The 20550-nt window shown below is 36.9% G+C and overlaps 1 protein-coding gene across 5 annotated transcripts in view; it reads right to left on the reverse strand.

Annotated features, from left to right (window-relative positions):
* adcy2a (adenylate cyclase 2a) overlaps window positions 1-20550 on the reverse strand; it is a 133637-nt gene that overhangs the window by 58663 nt on the left and 54424 nt on the right. The gene's annotated exons all lie outside the window — the stretch shown is intronic.

The following is a 20550-nucleotide window of genomic DNA, read 5'->3' on the forward strand; positions in this document are numbered from 1 at the left end:
CCTGTCTGTTTGTTAATGAGTGTAATTAAGACAAACACCACATCCTTCTACAGGCTCTATTTGACCATGGCTTAGGTGAAGGAGCTGATGTTGATCAGTTAATTATAGTCTTACTACTGTAATTACAACATTATTAATTGCAAATACTATAAAGGATAACTTGTAATGATTTTAATTGTACACTTTGGTATCCATCCATCATCTACACCATTTATTCAATTTGGGATCACCAGTGTAATTGCCAATGACAGGTGTAATTGGGTCATAGGCCACTCTGGACGGGTTGCAAGTCAATCACAGGGCTAACACTGGAGACAAGCAGTCTCACATCCACTCCTTTGGGCAGTTTAAAGACATCAGTTAACCTAGTGAGCATGTCTTTTGTCTGTAAAAGAAAGCTGTATTTCCCTGTAGTCTCTGATAAACCCTGTTGTGTGGGGGTGAGTTTCATCATCTTGGAGGATAGAGTTTGGTCCCAGACTGTGGAGATATGGGTTGCCACTGGTTGCAGAATTTCACCAGAAGCTCAAAACAAGAGCCAAAAGCAACAGCAGAAGTTGTTTCATGGGTGCAACCCACATACGTACTCAGCTGTGCTTCTCATCCCACAAATGTATGTTTTCATACAAATGTGGCACCATTTAAAAGGGAAATAAACAGACATTTCAAGATTTATAGCAAAGAAACATTATTACAACAAAGAAATGATACTAAACACACATTTCCTTATTTTTTCTGCTAAGTTTACAAATGCTGCTAGTCGTCTCAATATCATTATTTTTACAAAGAATGGATGTAACTTCATTTCAAGCATGATTTGCAATTTCTGTCGTTCTTGCAAATACTTCCTCTTCAAACAAGTGTCTGTGCATCCTATTGTAGAAATGTGAAACTGGGCCTGACATGTACTAAATCATAACTGTACTGAGGGAGGTCCTTCATGTGTTTCTGCTTATTCTCACTTTATTCTAACATCACTCTCAGGCAAAATTAAATATTTTCAGCCCCATCAGTTGTAACAATTCATACCTAAAGTAGTTCCAGTATTGACATAGCACTACAGCCCTATGGGAACACAAGTTTAACAGTACATTTTCACTCTTGTTTTCAAATTTCCAGGCTGGAAAAGGAAACACTCTTTGTACAATGTTAAAAAAAAGAATCAATGTCTTCTTAAGACATGCGACACCTACAGATCAGTGTCGTCAGAAGTAACAGATAAGCTTACACCCAATGAGAATCACCAAAGGACGCCCATTTTATCACCCTTGCATGTGACTCACTACATTCATTCTCCCTTTCATGCATCACCCTCTCACTGTAATAGCAGATAATACAAAACAGACTGTTGAGTAGTTAAATATGACATATAAGGATAAATGCTAACTCAAACCAGTGCTCTTGCACCCTAGTACAAATTGCAGTATATGAGAAATACAGTCCATTACGTTTATTTTTTTATTTCCAGTATTTTATTTTCATTCACATTTTTATGCATACCCTATAGCAGCGCTACACAGGAAGCTCCATTAGAGGAGCTATTATGACTGAATGGGATCTAGTGCAGATAGTTAGATGTATAAAACCCCAAGAACCTTGAGTTCAATAGCCGCAGTATAAAGCAACAATTTAATGGTAATGTCTCTCAATTTTTAAAACCATACTTCCTCCCTCTACTTCACGCTCTTTTAATTCACAGTCTCATCCCCACTCATACTTGCCAGCCTTGTCTCATTCTCACAAATAACATTCACTAACAGTCTTAGTCTCTTAAACATTATGGTGACCTTATCATCACAATAGCAATCTGCTATGCTTTGATTTAAAATGCCTATACAATTTTCACTTCAGCATCAGGGGAGTAAGCTTGTGACCTTTGTGCAAAGACAAAACAAATATTTAGTCAATGTGAAAAATCAGACACACCGCAGAACATAGTACAAAACTGCCTTTCTTCCAGAACTGAATAAAGGTTAAGAGAAGCATTAGATTAACGTTAATGACATAATTTTAGCAGTGGTTGCCAAGATGGTTGCATTTACATTCAAAGATTTACATCAGACTTTTAGAAATAAATCTAAATAAATTTAAACTGTCACATATTCTTGATTAATCTCAAAGGGAATCATTTCAGGACATTTTTGTTTTAATCATGTTGATTACAGCAACTACTCAAAATTCCACTATCTAAAATTTTTGAATATTGTAGCAAAGACCAATTTGCAAAGATTTCCTGAGCATTCTTTATTAGATTCTGGTTTGGTTTACATGACTGCAGTCATGGTGAAAACTGCTTACATGGCAAATGTCCAGAAGACAGTCATCCTTCACAAGGAGGGTAAGCCACGGAAGTAGTGATGCACAATAGGTGTTTTTTTTTTTTTTTTTTGAACCAATACCGATAATCGATAATTTCCTGCTCCTGATGGCCAATAACCGATAAGAACTGATCTTTTTTTTTTTAATTGTTGATTTTAAAAAAGGTTATTCGATGTATTTATGCACACCTGGGGGCATGAGAGGTTAACATGTAGTGAGCAAAGATATAACTAATTCTAACTGACATCACTCATGTTTACATCAAAAAACAAAGAACTATTCTGACTCTACAACTGTTATTTATTTGTTAAACATTTGTAAGTACAACATACACAAACAACTGACTTGCATTTTCCCCCTGATATGAATTAAAGTATCTTGACAAGTGGTCAAATCTGACATTTCAATCAGATAAAGAATCCAGCTGACGCATGTCAAATCAGACATCAAAACAAATGATAACAGGCTGTTATGCTTAACAAATGGAGATGTTTGGGGGTCTGTTTTTTTTGCACAAGTCAGAATTAAAGACAGCTGATGTTTCACATAAAGATTAAAAATATGCACTGACATAAGTCATATTAGAGATAGGTTAAAATGTTAAGTCCACCGTGGTCTGTGGCTAAACTTCTGTTCCTAATGTCAATCAGCCTGAATTATCAAACAGCATTTCACCTGAGTTAAGGAGAAAAAGAACTGGACCATTGCTCAATGGTCCAAAGTTTTCAGATTAAAGTAAATGTAGCATTTCATTTGGAAATCTAGGTCCCAGAGTCTGGAGAAAGATCAGAGAGGCACTGAATCCAGGTGCTTGAAGTCCAGTGTTTTCAGTTTCCATAGTCAGTGATGGTTTGAGGTGTCATGTCATCTGCTAGTGTTGGTCCACCATGTTTTATCAAGTCCAGACTCAATGCTCTTAGACAGCTACTAGATTTTAGAGCACTTCACGCTTCCATCTGTTGAGGAGATTTATGGAGACATAGATTTCTGTTTCAAGCAGGATGTGGCAGGGAAGCCAAAAGTACCAGAAACTGGTTGCTGACCACGGTGTACATGTGTCTGATTGGCCAGCCAACTGGCCTGACCTGGGCCCTGTAGAGAATCTCTGTGGAAATGTCAAGAGGAAGATGAGAGACACCAGACACAATAATACAGACAAGCTGAAGGCTGATATCAGAGCAATCTCTGCTTCATACCACCCCAGCAGTGCCACAGACTGATCAGCTCCATGCCATGTAATTTGTGCAAAAGAAGCTCCAACCAATTACTAAATTAATAAATGAGCATAAAGGTCAGCATTTCCTATATTCTAAATCTTTTTTTGGATCAATGTTTAGTGAAATTCCAATATTTTGAGATACTGATTTTTGTAAGCTGTAAGCTGTAATAATCAAGCTTTAAAAAAAAAAGTCCTGAAGTATTTAACTCTGTATGAGATCAATGTTGAATAAAAATAAGCTTCACTTTTTGAACTTTTTCATGATATTCCTTTTTTTCTTCACATTCAAAAAAGATACAAAAGGAAATTTAATGCAGCTGTACGCTGCTTTCCTTTACTATTAGTCAAACAAAGAACATTTGCGTCTCCTATATATTTTCACTTTAGCAGTCATCACAGGCAGAGGACATAGTGTGTAGTAGTGTGTTTATGCAGGCACATATTCATTATATCTGGGATAAAAACAGCTCTTCATACCCACTGAATTTATTCTTATTCTGAACTTTAGAGGACACGCTACATTTTTTTTTCCATATTAGATGTATTACATTACTGAGCCTGGATTTAATCTTGAATGCTTTTTTTGTACAGAAAGTCTGACAGAACAGTCTGAACTTTGTGCTACAGAGAAGTGTTCAGAGCAGAGGCTTCAGAAAAGTACACGATGACTGAAAGCAAGTCCAAGGAGATTTACCAGGCCTTTGTAAACTGCCTTCGAGAGGGGTTTTAGCTGCACATGCATGTGTGCAATATTGTATAATATCCCTTAAAATAACTTTAAAACATCAAATAATTTAAAAGCCATTCAGCCACCAATTCTTCTGAACTTTGATGCACTAGACAACTGAAAGATAATGTTAAACCTCAATTCCTGTGACTGACACAACGTATTATTATTTTGATGCCTGTGAGATCAAAGGGGAAAAAAAAGGAAGTCCTCCTCTGGTTAGATTGACAAGCAACTTGCCCCTTTTATAAAGTTCCATCTCTAAAACTGGATCTAATACACCATGTAAAAAAATGATTTCCCTTTGAAATGTGTGTACTTGACCCCACCATAAAAAGATGAATGTGTGCGTGTCAGCAGATTGTCTTTTTTAGGCAGCTACTAATGCTTTTCCCTTGTCCTGCAAAAATCATTCATACCATTTATTGTTATCTAATCAGAAAAAAAACAGCTACCTTTAAAGTATGAGGTTTTTACATAACTGCTGGTCACATTGCAGTCTCTACAACCTGGGTTGTCTCTCTATTCACTGACATCTGTTAGACAAGACACTGGCAGAGATCGGGGCCATCTCAAAGGTCAGCGGTGTAGATCAGCTGGCTGTGTGAATCATATACCTCACTGCTGCCCAATTACAGATAACAATGAGGTTACGTGAGGATGGCCTCTAAAGGGCTTAGAGCTGCCAGTGGTGAATTCTGGGATTATCTGAATCAGAGAGCTCATGCTGTGTGGGCTATTATAGTTATAGTATAGTAGGTCACATATCCGGTAGATCAGTGTTTGGAGGATTTCAATCTTTCAGTATGTCGTTATTGAGCTGGATTTTGATTTCAACTCTGGGGATCCTCAAAATTCAACTTAAACATATTCAAGATTAAGAACACATTTCCTATTTGTTAGAAAAAGGTGCTTATTTCAACGTCCAGTGTGCATCCAGGAGCAACAAATTATTATTTGATTTACAAAAGCACAAAAAAGCGTGTTGCATTTTCAGCAGCTGATCAGCTGTGAATGTGAAGTGGAAAAACTGAAACAAAAATGACATTTTTGTGCTTGAACTGCAAAATATTTTCATAAAAAGAAAAAAATTTAACTTAAGACAGAAATCTAAGACTTAATCCAAAACTTCAGAGTGAAAAAGTTATCATAAAGCTTTCACTGTTAACAACACTGTAGAAGAGTAGGTGTTATGGTTAAACAAGCGATTGTTTTACCTGGTGACTTTCTGGGGGTTATCGTAACAACAGATGTTAAAAACTGAACATTTTTTATTATGTCAAATGTTTACTTAGCAATTTTTTATTTAATGAAGACTAAGTGGCTTGTTGTTCTGACAACCAAAGATGCATTTGAAGGAAAGCCACCAGTTAATATGGTCACCTGTTGAAAAATGACACTAGTTTAAAAATTAACACAGATGCTGGATCTTGTTTTATTTTGTTTTTATTTTTATTCAACCTTTATTTAACCAGATAAAAAATCCATTGAGATCGAGATCTCTTTTACAAGGTTGACCTGGCCAAGAGGTCAGCAGCACACGTCATAATAAATAATACATTTCAGTGCCAGATTACAACAATAAGTTAAAACAAACAGTACGTTTGAAAGTGCATCTAGGTATTTGCAGATTAAGTGCTGGAAAATGAAACAAATTTATAAACACAGCCACTGTTCCGTGGTCTCACAATGTTTATCATTTAAGACTGAACATATCACTCCAAGTGAAATTAGTTCAGACAATCTGGAGAGTATTCCATGCTGAGGTGGCAGCAAAACTGAATGCCTTTTTCCCCAATTCAGTCCTGATATGAGGAACAAGCAGATGAACAACGTTGCAAGAGCGCAAGGAATAGTGACTTTCAATTATTTGAAGAAGAACACATAAATAAGAAGGAGCTAAGCCAAGAAGAGCCTTATAAATTAGAGTCATCCAGTACCTGCGAGCACTCAGAGATTGGACAACATTTAAAGCAGACTGTAAAATCTCAAAAGCCTGGATAATTGATGTTGAAGAACAATAAATAACAGTGTCATCTGCATAAAAATGATAAGAGGCATTTGACAAGTTATTACACAAGTTATTAATATAAACAGAGAATAAAATAGGTCCTAAGACCAAACCTTGAGGCACACCTTTAGAAACCTCCACAAAGTTAGCAGTAGAACCAGCCATCTGGACACATTGTGATCCACCATCCAGATAGTTTGCAAACCAGGATGCTGCTTGGTTTGACAGGCCAATATGCTGAAGTACACTTAACAGCAAACCAAAGTCTACAGTGTCAAACGCCTTTGACAAGTCTATAAAAAGAGCCACACAGTATTTCTTATTGTCCAGGGCTTGGATAAAATCACTGAAGACTTTAAAGGGATACTTCAACATTTTGGCAAATTTGCCCATTGCCATAATCCCTGTAGTCTTAGTAATAGGTTCGTTACCTTTAGTTGTCTGTGCAAGCTATTTTTAGATCAGCACTGCCGAGTTTGGAGCTGCTGTGCCAACTCAATTGAGACAGATGGTATTTTTGGCTTTCCCTCATCAAACTCATCAAATACACAATCTAACAACTCCAAAATGCTCTCGTGGACAAGTTGTGACCTGTACATTCACCACGCTATGAAATAATAACGTATAATTATGTAACATTACGACATATGAAGCAAATACTCAGAACTACTTTCTGAGTAAACCACTGGGCGGAGTGACACAGTGCAGCAGCCATGTCTGGAGTGTAGTTCCGGCTTTGCATTTAGCTTTAAAACATCTCCGTCTCGTATCGTTCCATGGTTATTTCATAGCGTGATGAATGTGCAAGTCACAACTTGTCCACGAGAGCGTTTTGGAGTTGTTGGATTGTGTATTTGATGAGTTTGATAAGGGAAAGCCAAAAATACCGTCTGTCTCAATTGAGTTGGCACAGCTTGCCAACAGCTTGCACGGACAACTAAAGGTAACGAACCTATTACTCAGACTACAGGCATTATGGCAATGGACAAATTTGCCAAAATGTTGAAGTATTCCTTTAAGAGCAGCTGTGCCGCTTTCTAAAACCAGACAAAAATGATGATAAAATGTTATTCATATCTAAAAAGTCCTTCAGCTGATCACTGACGAGCCTTTCAAACATTTAAGCCAATACACACAATTTAGAAATTGGCCTGTAATCGTTTACTTAAGACGGTTTACCTCCTTTTAGGAGGGGAAGTACAAAGGCAGACTTCCAAATTTTAGGGATTTGTTAGTCATGAGACTTAAATTAAAAATGTAAGATAGGGGCTCTGCAATGAAATTGGCTGCCAGTTTTAGAAAAAATGGGTCAAGTTTGTCAGGACCTGCAGCTTTTCTGGAATCCAGATTCCTAAGAACTCCCCAAACCTCAAAGGCAGATACAAGTGAAAAATCAAAAGTACAATCTTTAGGTCTGTTGACAATCTCTATATCGCTTTAAGAAACAGACTTTGTTAGATCAGGGTTCAATAATTCAAATAAGTATCCTGCTGAGATAAGATGTTCATTAAAATAATTCAACATTTCAGACTTTTCAGTCAGTAAAAAAATTTGGGGATTCACCAGTCAACACTGTGCCCGAGGGGGATTTCACCACTTTCCAAAATTTCTTCAGGTCATTTTGATTTTTGGAGGTTTCAGACAAATAGAACTCAGATTTGGCTCTCTTAATTAAGGAGGTGCACATATTGTGAAGTTGACAAAAATGAAGCCAGTTAACCTCAGTTTTAGTTTTTCTTGCCCAAGCCCAAGCAGCATCTCTTTCTTTAAGGAGATTTCCAATTTCAGAGGAAAATCAGGGATTGTTGCGCCCTTTGACCCTAAGTTTGTGGAAGGGAGCGTGCTTATTAACAAATACTGTGAATTCATCATAAAAGTACTTCCAGGCCAGCTCTACATCATCAGTGAGACAAACTCTGCTCCATTCAATATAAGCTAGATCACGAAAAAAAAGCCTGTTCATTAAAATATTTAAAATCTCTCTTAACAAGTAACAGAGGCTTATTCTTAGGGAGTTTAGGATTTCTAACTGCTACAATGGCACAATGATCACTTAGATCATTTGCAAAACACCCACATTGGAAAACTTGTGGGGGACGTTTGTCAAGATCAAATCAATTAAGGACGATCTTGTCCATACTCTGAGTTCGGGCGGGTTGGACTATTTATTAATTGTGTTAAGTTAAAAGAATCACAGACAGATTTCAGATTATCAGAATAAGAGGTCAGCCAATCAGCATTTAAATCACCAACCAGAATAAGTTCACTTGAATTAAACTTAGCAATATAGCTGGACAGGGAGGTGAGGGCCTCAGTGCAGGCTGAGGGTGGCCTACAGCAACCCATGATTATGAGGGGCTGTCCCTGAGAAAATGTAAGCTGTAAAGCAAGAAGTTCAAATTGCTTACTAATAGACAGAGAGGATACTAGCAACACATTAAACTTGTTTTTAACATAAATAGCTATGCCTACCCCTTTTCTGGGATGGTCACAACGAAAGACCCCATAACCTTTTAAAAAAGGTATCCTTGTCTGGGATAACTGTCATAAAACAGTTTTTCAAGACAGAAGTGCACATTAAATGAAGCAAGATGAAATCTATCAGGATTGGCCCACAGTTGTATGTCCACTATTGGCTCATTAATGTAAACATCAGCAGTTGTCTGTTCCACTTATTTTAACTCTGAGTAGTGTGTAATGTGAGCTCAGGCTTTCAACTTGTTCTTGAAGTTCCTCACCTCTTGTTGCGGACTTGGCAGATAACAGTGCTGTTATTATGCTAAAACGTAGGCCTTACATTTGGTGCCCTTACTGCTCTTAAGAGTCAGTAAAAGGCAGTTTGATGTTTCTATTTTATTATTGTGCCCTACATACAATCACCAAGATAAGTGTGCAAAATTTTTACAGCCATTCCAGTTTTTGCTCACGAGGCGATGGCAAAATTTCAGGGTTTTAAAGCCATTTCATGAAGCAATACCTCTCTGGTATGCATATTTTGTACAGTGAAAAATAAAATGGGACTCACTTTTTATTTTCTTCCATTTTCAAGCTGTTTTTCTTCAAACTTAATCAGGAGCGCCTCTTTCATTGAGTTAATATTACTGCATAAAGCATTCCTGTAGATATGCAGACATATCCACCTCTTCAAAGACAGAACTGTAAATTAACAGGACAAGTCAAAGAAATGACATTAACATTAGAGATCAAGGCTTGCATCATTTTTTTCAGTACAACAACAACAACAACAACAACAACCTCTCATGGAAGACAAACTGTGCTCTGTCACCAAAAAAATCAAATTCTACATTCAATTATAGAAAAATGTAGCTGGAAGGCTTAAATTATTGATGGCATTTGAAGAAATGATTTGGTCTTTTGACTCTAAAATACATTTTCCAATGAAAGAAGACAAATTTGAAAGTAACAACAGAGTTTTATAAGTCTGCTAAAGTTAAACTCTTCATTTGGATTCAAATGATGCCTGACTTCCCCTCAAACAAGTACACGTTTATTATTCAGCCCCTGCCACCACTGCCAGTCTGTGAGAAGAAAAAAAGTTTAAATAGTGAGTGTTGTGATGAATTATTGATCATTAACACTTGACAATTACCAACAAAGGATACAAGTGGACGTGTTTTTGTCTGAAAGAAGATGTTGTTACATGAAACACAATTCTACAAAACTGATGAGTTCAACATCAAAGAAGTGACAAAAAATCACTTTGTTTGATAAAACATGCCAGCTAACTGCTGTAAATCAATGCTGTGTTCAACTATCAAAAGATGCTTCTTTAATATAATGCAGATTGTACACACACTATGTGACATAGAGTGGAATTAAAGATGCTCTATGAATCCAGTTCAGAAGTATCCTCAATAAATCAGCTGCTTCATTGTGACTCCAACAAGGCATCACTTTAAAGTTTAATGCACTCTATGAGGTGGAGATGTCAGCACGTCTCTCACTTAAAGTAGTTAGTATAGCACTGAAATGATGGACATGAGTGTCGATGTTTACATTTACAAATAAGGATTTACAAATAAGGACTAGTCCTCTTGTGGACAAAGGTGTAACTAAACGGTGATTAAAGCAACTGTTTTACATAACCTGACACATCATTTGAATTTGTTTCACACATCCATTTGGAAAACCTTCAATACTGAGCATTTGTGAAAGGGCAGAGGCTTTGAAAAAAACACTCGGAGTGTGATTTGATGAACGTTCTGTCCATCACATCTTTACGGGCCACTTAGAGCAACAAAACACGTGACGTAGCCGCATCCGAGGTGCGCGTCTGCAGCTACCGAGGAATAACGCGAACCATGGCGACTGTAGACATGTCAGAACATGACTTTTGTCGTTGTTGAAAAGAAAAAAACTCACTGCTGTTCTTGGTTCTTCTTTTAACGAAGAAATGTCATAAAGTTCTGATAAAACTGGTGCTTTAGCAGCATCCACGCTAGACTCTTCCACCGTAATTGCACTGGCCTCGCTGATTGGTCCTGTCACTTTCTAATTCTGAATTTTGGGTTTTCTTATCTGTAAGTCATAATTATCAACATTTCAAGAAATAAAGGCTTGAAATATTTCACTTTATGCATAACAAGTCTATCTAATATATGGGTTTCACTTTCAGAAAAGAGTGACAAAAAATATTGAACATTTTCATGATATTCTAATTTTTTGAGATGCACCTGTACTCAGCTCTGCTGCTCATCCCACAAATGCATGTGCCTTACAAATGTACAAAAACATTTAAAAGGGAAATAAACAGGCTTTCCAACAGTATAAGATTTATTGCCAAGAAGCATTGTTACAACAAAGAAACAATCTACCAAATACAAACTTCCTAACTTTTTGTGCTAAGTTTATTTGGATACGAAGTGTGATTAAAGATGTCCATTGTCTGTTACATCTAATGTTTTTAATTTTTCATACACAAAACTTGGGTTTGCAATATTTCCCTCTTGAGTCCTACATAAATTTAATAAACATTTTTTTTTACTACTGAATTGATGCTTCATCTGACTGCCTCAAAATAGTGTGAAAGTATTGTCAGTATATTCAGGCCACCACCCAATGATTAAAATATACTGAGCAGGAAAGAATTGAAATAATTGTGTTTTTTGATTATGAGATATATATTGAGACTTTTGTGTTGTGGTCACTGCAAATTCTTATATCCAAGTAACAAGTAAACCTCAACTAACTGTGCAGCCATAAAAGTGATTATTGATGTAAGTGGGTAGTTGTACCTTACTGACAGGCTGTTAGGTCCCTGAAGCTTCAAGACAGAGCAAAACTGTATTTTTTATTGCAATTTTTTAACACATAGGTCCCTCCAAACCACAGCAGTTTGTGAAAAAGCCCAGTGTTTCTGTATAACCTTTATCAGCAGATTGCAGTGTCTGGACCAGTGACCTTCATATCCCCTACTAGGAGAGACCATAATGACAAACGTATTCAGAGAGATTTTTTACTCACATTTCAACTTCAAAATAGCAGCTCTAAGACTCAAATATAAGAATTTACCAGAAAAAGGTTTTGCTCTGGTGACACTACACATTTCTCATTACATTTGACATTTAGATACATATTTAGGTACAGCAACGGCCAAAAACATGGAGGGGAACTATTCAGACTGCTTACTAGGGCTGAAGTAATCGATTCTTTTTGTAATTGAGTATTTTTATCGATTCTTCTGGCAATTAATTGAGTACTCTAATAAGAGATATTGCATTTTTTTTTAATCACTCACTTTTGCTTTTTCAGGAGAAGTAGTCCAAGACAAATGAGAAAAGAAGCTGGGCCCCTCAAATAAACTACTTCTACATCAAATATTGGTATTTACAGGTTTTCTAAAGAAAATATATTTTACAAAGTGCAATGAAGTTCTGATGACAATTTACATTTCTTAAAGTTACAAGGAAAGAAAGTTAAATAATTACATTAGATTATGCCAAATTTGGGGTTTTAGCAAAATTCTCTATTTTATGCACGAATGTAATATTTCACATTATAGCAAGAATAAAACTCCATCATTCACACAGTGGTCTGATGATGTCTGAAAGGTGAACCTTTAGATTACAGGAATATGGTCTATTTTTTTCACAGGGTGTTCACTTTTAATTTTTGAACATTTTTGTTTGTGGGTCAACCCATTATAAAATATGACCATTTAAGAGCAGCCACCGACATGGAGAACACATTTTAAGGGATAACCCTGCTTCTATGACCTGTTGAATCCTGACTATATAATGATGAACTTTAACCTATTTAGTCTCTGTCTCAGTCTGTCTGTGGCAACAGCGTGCTTCTATTTAATTAGTGTCACTTTGTTATCAATTTAAGTCTTATCAATATGTTCTGTTAAACCGTCAGGTCAATCAGAGAAGTTTATGATTTTCCCTGATGTCTGCAGACACAAACTGAGCGCTGTCTCACACCAGTGAGTCATGCAGGCAGCGAGTAAACTTGGAGATCTTTGTAGGTTCACCGGTTCAGGCACCGTGCCATATCTGCCATGAAGCCACAGGCAGTGGATTCGTATAAACACAGGACGAGTACCTGTAAACATCACTGCATCAACTTCTCTTCCCTCGGGATTTTCACACCTCACATCATGCATGTTACGTTATAGTAACAGCAAAAACAAGTGCATCATGCCACACAAATAGCCGTCCGTGCAAAACACAGCACACCATGCAACACACAGCGTGAAGTCCAAGCCTACAACATGGGCATCTATGGATACATGAGTGATTTAAGCAAAGCCTCGAAGCAGATAATTTGCCTCAAGGAATTTTTTGAATCGAATCACTCAGATAATTCAAGGAATCATTTCAGCCCTACTGCTTACCATACTGTGTGTGAGCAATGTGAGCAAATATACTGTATTTTTCCCAGAGCCAACAAGGGTCCAAATTATCCCATTATTTCCCAACCATAGCTCTGTATCTGTTTAAAAAAGTTAATGAACTACAATCTGACTTATCAAAATATTCCATGCTATGACTCTATCAATCGTGCCTATTTCCAGATGTTTAATAGACAGAAGTAACAACAGTTTTTAAAGCTGCTGTCCTTTAGATACCCTATGACAGCCTTTAATTCCTCTCACCCAACGTCACTACTCTTTTCTTAAAAAACAACATCAAGCCAGAGCTAGTCAAGACACAAAGGTTAGCATAATGTCAGAGAAAAACAGGAGAATGAATGCACGAACACCTTCTGCCTGAAAAACACCTCTGAGAAATGGTTAACTGAGAAAACAATAATCCACCATTCTTTTCATCATTAATATGTAGGGGTGTGATGAGATCTTGTGCCACGAGATCTTGAGAGATCAAAATGCCACGAGATATCTCGTCGCGGAAAATTCAATCTCGCAAGATCAATATTGCGCAGACAGTAGCAGCAGCAGCTCTCCTTACAGAAAAAAATAGCAAACAGGAAGTTATAATAGATCACAAAGATGCCCTGGACTCTTTAAAACTGTTCGTGAGAGAGCCTATGAAGAAACGGAGCTGATGAAATGATGAGCTGCTGCTGCCGGTAACTTGTGCAGTCTCTGTGAGGTGAATAAAGTGTTTATTTGACCAAAGGAGGAAGCACAACAAACACAGCCATGGCAACAAGAGTAAACATGAAACATAAAGTTTAGATGGATGTCAGAAATGGAGGACCAACTTGTTGACCTGTGGCAACAACACGACTGTTTATACAGCGTGTCCAGTAATAGATGCCACAATGAAATTGACAACTGTTGTTTCAATGTAAATGTATGGATGTAGCAGGCAGCTGGCAGCTACAGAGGAGACTCTGGTTGTTGATGAAAAATCTGTTAGTGTGTAGTGTGCTGTTTGCCATCTCATTGCACTCCAAAAAACAAAAGGGTAAAATCTGATTGTTTCTTGTTATGTGTGGGGTCTCTCACTTCTTCAAAATCGATCTTTTAATGTCTGTGCCGGGCTTAGTACACCTAGATACTGCAGCTGGACATTGATTTACTCATACATGTATACACCAATCAGATTAGACTGGACTACATGCTCTGAGTATGTTCCACAGTCGCTGTGCTGCGGTTTGACCTGAGAGTTGAATGGTTAAAATGCTAAGTGTAGCGGGAGTCTTGTTGTCATTTGCTTTTGGATATCACCTTAAGCTAGAGGTACTGTGTTCATCTCATCTACCAAAAGTAAAGCAAAGAGTGTATGGAATTTAAAGAGCTGTAATGTAGTCAGTATACATCCAGTTAGCTTCTTGCCAGCTTGTTAGCACAATCAAGAGGAAGATCCACAGTAACTAGCTGATAGGGGGCGTATCACCACCTACTATAGTAGAAATAGGCATGCTCCCATAAATAAATTGACCCCCCCCCCCCCCATTATAATTGTGTTTATTCAGCTGCCTTAAAGTCTAGCAAACAATGCAATGTTTGTTTCTAGAATGTGGCTAACTATAGTAGTGCTAGCATCCCTGGCCTTACATCATCCAATATACAATATCATATCTTTGTTTTCTGGCGCCAAAAACGGGACAAATTCCATGTGTGTGTAAAATGTACTAAACCTGATGCTGTTCCAACTCTCTCTCTAACACCCATTGAGCAGCACACACAGTCTTACAGAAAAACACTTTACCCTCCTCTAGCTCCATGACAACATGCAAAGAAAATGGCCTCTCATCAGATTAGACCTAAAGCAGAGTGGAAATACAACCCTTGAGCTCAAAGACACAGATCAAATAAAGCTTCATAAAATGATTGCTTTCATATTACTTGGAATATATCATTCATAAGCTATTAGTTATGATCTCTAAGTGGTTTGTGTTTGAGCAAGGGGAGAGAGCCTGGAACATATGAGGGAAAGATATGGAAGAAACTTGTGTTTTAATCTTAGCTTTAAAAGTGTCTTATCATAAATAGAGGGAAATGCCATCATGATGCTATGTTATGATAAAAATATTCTAAGTTTAATATTGTAATAACTTTATGAAATGTGATTCATAAGCACATGTTGAAAGGGCATATTAGTCACATCCAGCAGTCCATTCAATGTGTAAGATGTACATGGAATAATTTCTTATTTATTTTTTTTATCAATTCTGACCTTTGCAGTTTATTCATTTCAAATGCAATAAATGGTACTCTATGAATAATTATTCTTAGTCATAAACTGTGGATACCTTTATGATCTACTTGCGACTAATACCAGCAGGCTGAAAGTTAAGTTATACATTTCCAGCGATGTAGAGTCCAATTAAGGCCATGGATTCTCAGTATTCACTATCATTTATATGTGACTGCAATTAGAGAAACCAAATCTGTGATTCTATGCCCTATAGACAAATCTACTAAAACCTACTAGGAACCTTGAACCTTTACTTGATCTTTCTTGCTGCTTTAGGCAAATGTCAATCTGTAATGAGAACAAGCGACCCATCACTTCAGATGTTAAGGTCGGTAAGCATCAGGTTATAAAATCCAATATTCCTCTGAACAATGAACAAGCCACTGACGATGTGGTTTCCATGACACACTGTATGAACATCACCAATGAGGTGGCAGGTGCAAAAATAATAAAGAAAACAGCCTTTGACAGTAATTATCATTATTATTAGTACAGAGGAAAAAAATCAAGTAAAAATATCTGAGAGAGGGTGTAAAGAAATATCTATTAAGGCTGCATGGTTGGGTTTTTAGCCCACATTCTGAACTGTATGAATATTCTAAGCCTTATTTTTTTCCTGCCATCATCATAACCACAAATACAACTTGGCCTTGTGCATAGGCAAGAAAATGCTGGAGAACATCATCATGAAGACAACACTAAAACACTGTTAACAACACATAACGCAGCCAGGATTTGGCCCAGTCTGTGTTCACTGGTGGGCATCTCACTCTTTGGCAATGTCACATCCAGCCCTGCATGCAATCTTAACTGCAGATTGAGCAACAATCTGTCTACTTACAACCACGTAGTAGTTCACACAGACTGTGATGGAAATTAAAAATACCAAATTAATGAGTTAGTAAAAAAAAAAAAAAAAAAAAACGACCAACACCCTCAGAAACTGATGTCTTTGTCTTCTCCTGGTTTATTGATTCATTTCCTCAATGTACTTTATGAGTTTAAGACTAGGTGCCCTTTAAAGTTATCTACTTACTATCACTGTTTTCCTCCTTACATAAATGCCTGGGGTGTTTTTTTTTAATCCATGTTGTTCCCTTTTCTGCACAGTGGAGCAGTGGTTAATGCTGTCTCCAAACAGTAAGAGGGTTCCTGGTTCTGATCCTGGTCACACTGGGCTTTTCTCCCCTTGCATGCATGGGTCTTCTGGGTACTCCAGCTTCCTCCCACAGATCAAATGCATGCCTGTAGGTTAACTGGTGACTTTTAATTCCCCCAAGGTGTGAGTAAGACTGATTGTCTCTAAATGTCAGCCCTGTGATTGGCTGGTGACCATGTCTCTCATTCAGTGACAGCTCAGATCGGCTCCAGCCCCCTGCAGTATAGATGGTGAAATTCTCATGGGCTTGATTTTTTCCTGTCATGTTTCATAGTGTGTGGTGGGTAGCACTTATCAAACACACCTTATCTCATGTACTCTGTTCAAGTTCATGAAAAATTAAAGCATAATAGCACATGCAAAAAACACCCTTGTGGTTTTGTTTAGCTAAGATATGTTATGGCAAAAGTATATTTAGTTGATAACCAAATAATTCAGTTTAAGTCCCTGTAATGAAAATCAGAAATTAATGCCATGGTATGCTGAAATGAAGTCGCTTTAAAAATATGAAAAGACAGAGCTATGTGTTACTGAAGTTTGAATTTAGACTTTTAGAAAGTTTAACCACTTTAGGGCTTGTTTTTTTTTTTTTTTTTTTTGGGGGGGGGGGGTACAAAAGCTCAGTAACGCATGCTGCTAATGATTTATTCTTACCCCTGACACCACAATGATACATAAGCACTGAACATTTATTCATCATACAGTCTGATATTTGCTTATGCCTGTGCCTTCATTGGAAAGTAGCCACCAGCCATATTCAGTTTTGTTTAGTTTACAGTTCATACTGTAGAAAGTGAATACTGAGATGAGACCTTCATTCAGGTAATTTTTTTTTACTATTATCTTAGAGAAGGTCATCTCTCTCATGAGTGGGCATGGTTTTGGCACATTTAACCAGCACGCCTACAGCATCCTAAAGCAGATATGACTGACTTATTTATCATGATTGTGAAACTTAATTTTCTATACTTAAATATTTTTTTCATTGCTGAAGTTCTGCCTGGTAGTTAATAACAAAGCCTTCTGTCATACAACAAACAAACTGAATAATAGTTCTCATTGATTTCCAAAGAATCCAGAAAATGTAATTGTCAACATCCTTTTCCCTTTCACTGGTGATGCTATCCAAGACAGACCTTCCTTGCCTGAAAATTTTTTACAGTAATCACACAGACAGACACGCTCCTGATGCTTGAGAGGAGCTGGCAGATAGTGAGCATGTAGCATAAAGCCCCAGGATAAACAGATGTCTTTCTGCAGCTAATGCTACACATGAATGAAAAATAGGAGTCCAAATAACAGGCCATTAAAGCTGAGCTCAAAGTGGAGTGAAATTTATGAAGGTTAAAGAGTCAGAAATATAAAAAGCATAAAGATATCGTACTCAAATCTTGACTTGTTTGAATAATAGGAGAGATTTAGTGGCTCTGGCATTTTATGCAATATTTAGTAAGTCCAAAAAATATTTAAAATTACAATTTTTACCCTTAAGAGTTTCTTTAATATTCTAATGCATTTGCCCCTAAGATTAAAAAAAAATTAACCTGGCATGCCAGATGGATTTGTTTCATACATCCATCTGGTAAACCTCTCATAGAGAGTGTTTGGAAAGGGGCAGAGCCTTTGAAAAAAAACTTGGAGAGTGACTGGATGAGCGTTCTGTCTGTCACAATTGTACGGGCCACTCAGAGCAACAAAACACGTGAAGAAGCCGCGACCGAAAGAGCAAACTCCATAAGGACTGCATAAGGCGAACCATGACGACTATAGACATGTCAGCGCATGACTTTTGTCATTTGTGAAAAGAAAACAACTCAATGCTGTTCTTTGTTCTTCTTTTAACAAAGAAATGTCGTCAAGTTCTGATGAAACTGGCGCTTTAGCAGCATCCACACTAATGTCCGCCATAACTGCACCGACCTCTTGTTGCTGCTTGCTTATGTCACGACCCCGAAAGTGCTGCCCCTTGACACTGATTGGTCCTGTCACTTTCTAACCGGGCCCAAACAGTTCAGACGGGAGCTTTGCAAGATAGATTCACCAGTGACAAACACAGAAACAGGTGTATCCATCTGCTTTGCAAGGTTACAAAATTGTCCACTTCCCAAAAACTGATGTAAAAATAATATATTAATATTTTTTTCCACTTTTAATGAGTCAATCTTTTAAAATGACTTCAGCCTGAAATTTAAATATCAACCATTTAATTATGTTTTGGGGATTTTAACCCTTTAAAGGCCAGTATGTTTACATAACTCCACTATTTGTTATACAACAAAACCACAAAAACTCAAATAAAATGCACCCCCCCCCACACACACACGCACAAACACTATTTTTTTACATACCATCATCCAACATCAATAGTAACACGCACTTATCATTTCAGTAGCAAGGCACCCCTGCAGAAAACAGCAAAAAGCTTGTGAACGTGGAAAAAAGTGCCACCTGACGGACAAATATAAACATTTAAAACTGAAAGGTAGCAGTCCAAAATGAAATCTTAACATAAAGGAAAACATTAATTTATATTTAGATAAATGTGGGATTAAATATGGAATTTTCAATAGCTTTAAATGGGACATTTTTTGTGACTAGGATCAAATGTGTTGTTTTTTGTAGCTTAGCCATTTTAGGCAATTTAAGGAACTGAAATGACAGTTTTGTACTTTAAATAAATATCGTCTGACAAATTTGAGCTTTATTCATTGAACACAGCCAAAATGGCTGGGAAATAAAAAAAAAAACCTGAATGGCACAAAATGTATCTTAGATCTCTTAAGGGTTAAAGGAAAAAATTTTGTTTTCCTGTTATTGAGGGTGAGGAATGTTCCTCTAATCTCTTAGAGATATAACATGGGTTACTGTTGCCCTAATGTTTGGAGATAAATGCGTGTTACAGTGTTTAACCATCCAGAGATTTTTTTTACAAAGATCCTCAGTGACAGATAAAATGCAAGGTTAAAATTGCATCATTAAGATGAATAACATTTAAGATGAATACACTCATGTGTAGCAACAGCAATGTAACAACACTGAAATACACACAAATCTCTCTATAAAGAGAAGCTGTTTTCATTCAGAGAGTCACTAAAATAAAGAAAAAGCCAGATAAAAACTACTGGTAATTTTTTATGCTAAAAGGCTGTTATGATAAAGCTCTAAAAATGTTAGATTAAATCCTGATCTTGCAAATCTCTGATTGTAGGTAATAAAAGGCATCTCTGTTTGTTCATTAAATGAACGTTATTTTCTGTTTGCCTTTGTTAGAGTTAGCCATAGGTGTTTTAGAAATCACTGACATTTGAAATCAGATATGAAAAAGCCCAAATAAATTAAAGTCCTTATTTTCCAAATAATTGCTTTTCTGATACTGTTTTCCTTTTTCTTTCATAATAATATGCCAACTGCCTGAACATTTTGTGCCTGAAACAGAAATATTGCTGGAAAGAGGGTGACCTTTTAATAGTCAGGGAAAAACACATTAGAATTTCCATCGCTCACCTGCTCTGCATGTAGTTTTAGTCTAAAGGTCACGTTTGTTTGTTTGCTAAAAATACAGACTGTGTGCTTAAAATGCTTGGAAATGATTGCTTTGTGAACATAATAAAGCAACAGTGAATGACTGAAAAGAAAAAAAAACATTTAATTAAGATTTAATCTAAAAAACAAACAAAACAGAAGGGGAGAATAATGGCTACACTTTCCTATTATAATATAGCAGATATTCTGTCGAGGGCAACCCAGTCTCAAATCATATAAATCTAAAATGTTTTATATTTACAGTTATAGATCTGAAGGCTCTGACTCAATTAGGAGCAATTAAATAATTGTACTGACACAGCAAACTTGAGGATTATTTACACAAAACTGGATGTGCCAAGCCTCAAATCAGGCCACATAACCCCGACCACTGGGAAGGGGGGTGAAGACCATCTATTGTGTAGCTACCTTTTTAGTTTTAAAAAAGATCAGAGCTTTGAA

Source organism: Cheilinus undulatus, linkage group 8 (genome assembly GCF_018320785.1).
Source record: "Cheilinus undulatus linkage group 8, ASM1832078v1, whole genome shotgun sequence".
In the NCBI taxonomy this organism is placed as follows: domain Eukaryota; kingdom Metazoa; phylum Chordata; class Actinopteri; order Labriformes; family Labridae; genus Cheilinus; species Cheilinus undulatus.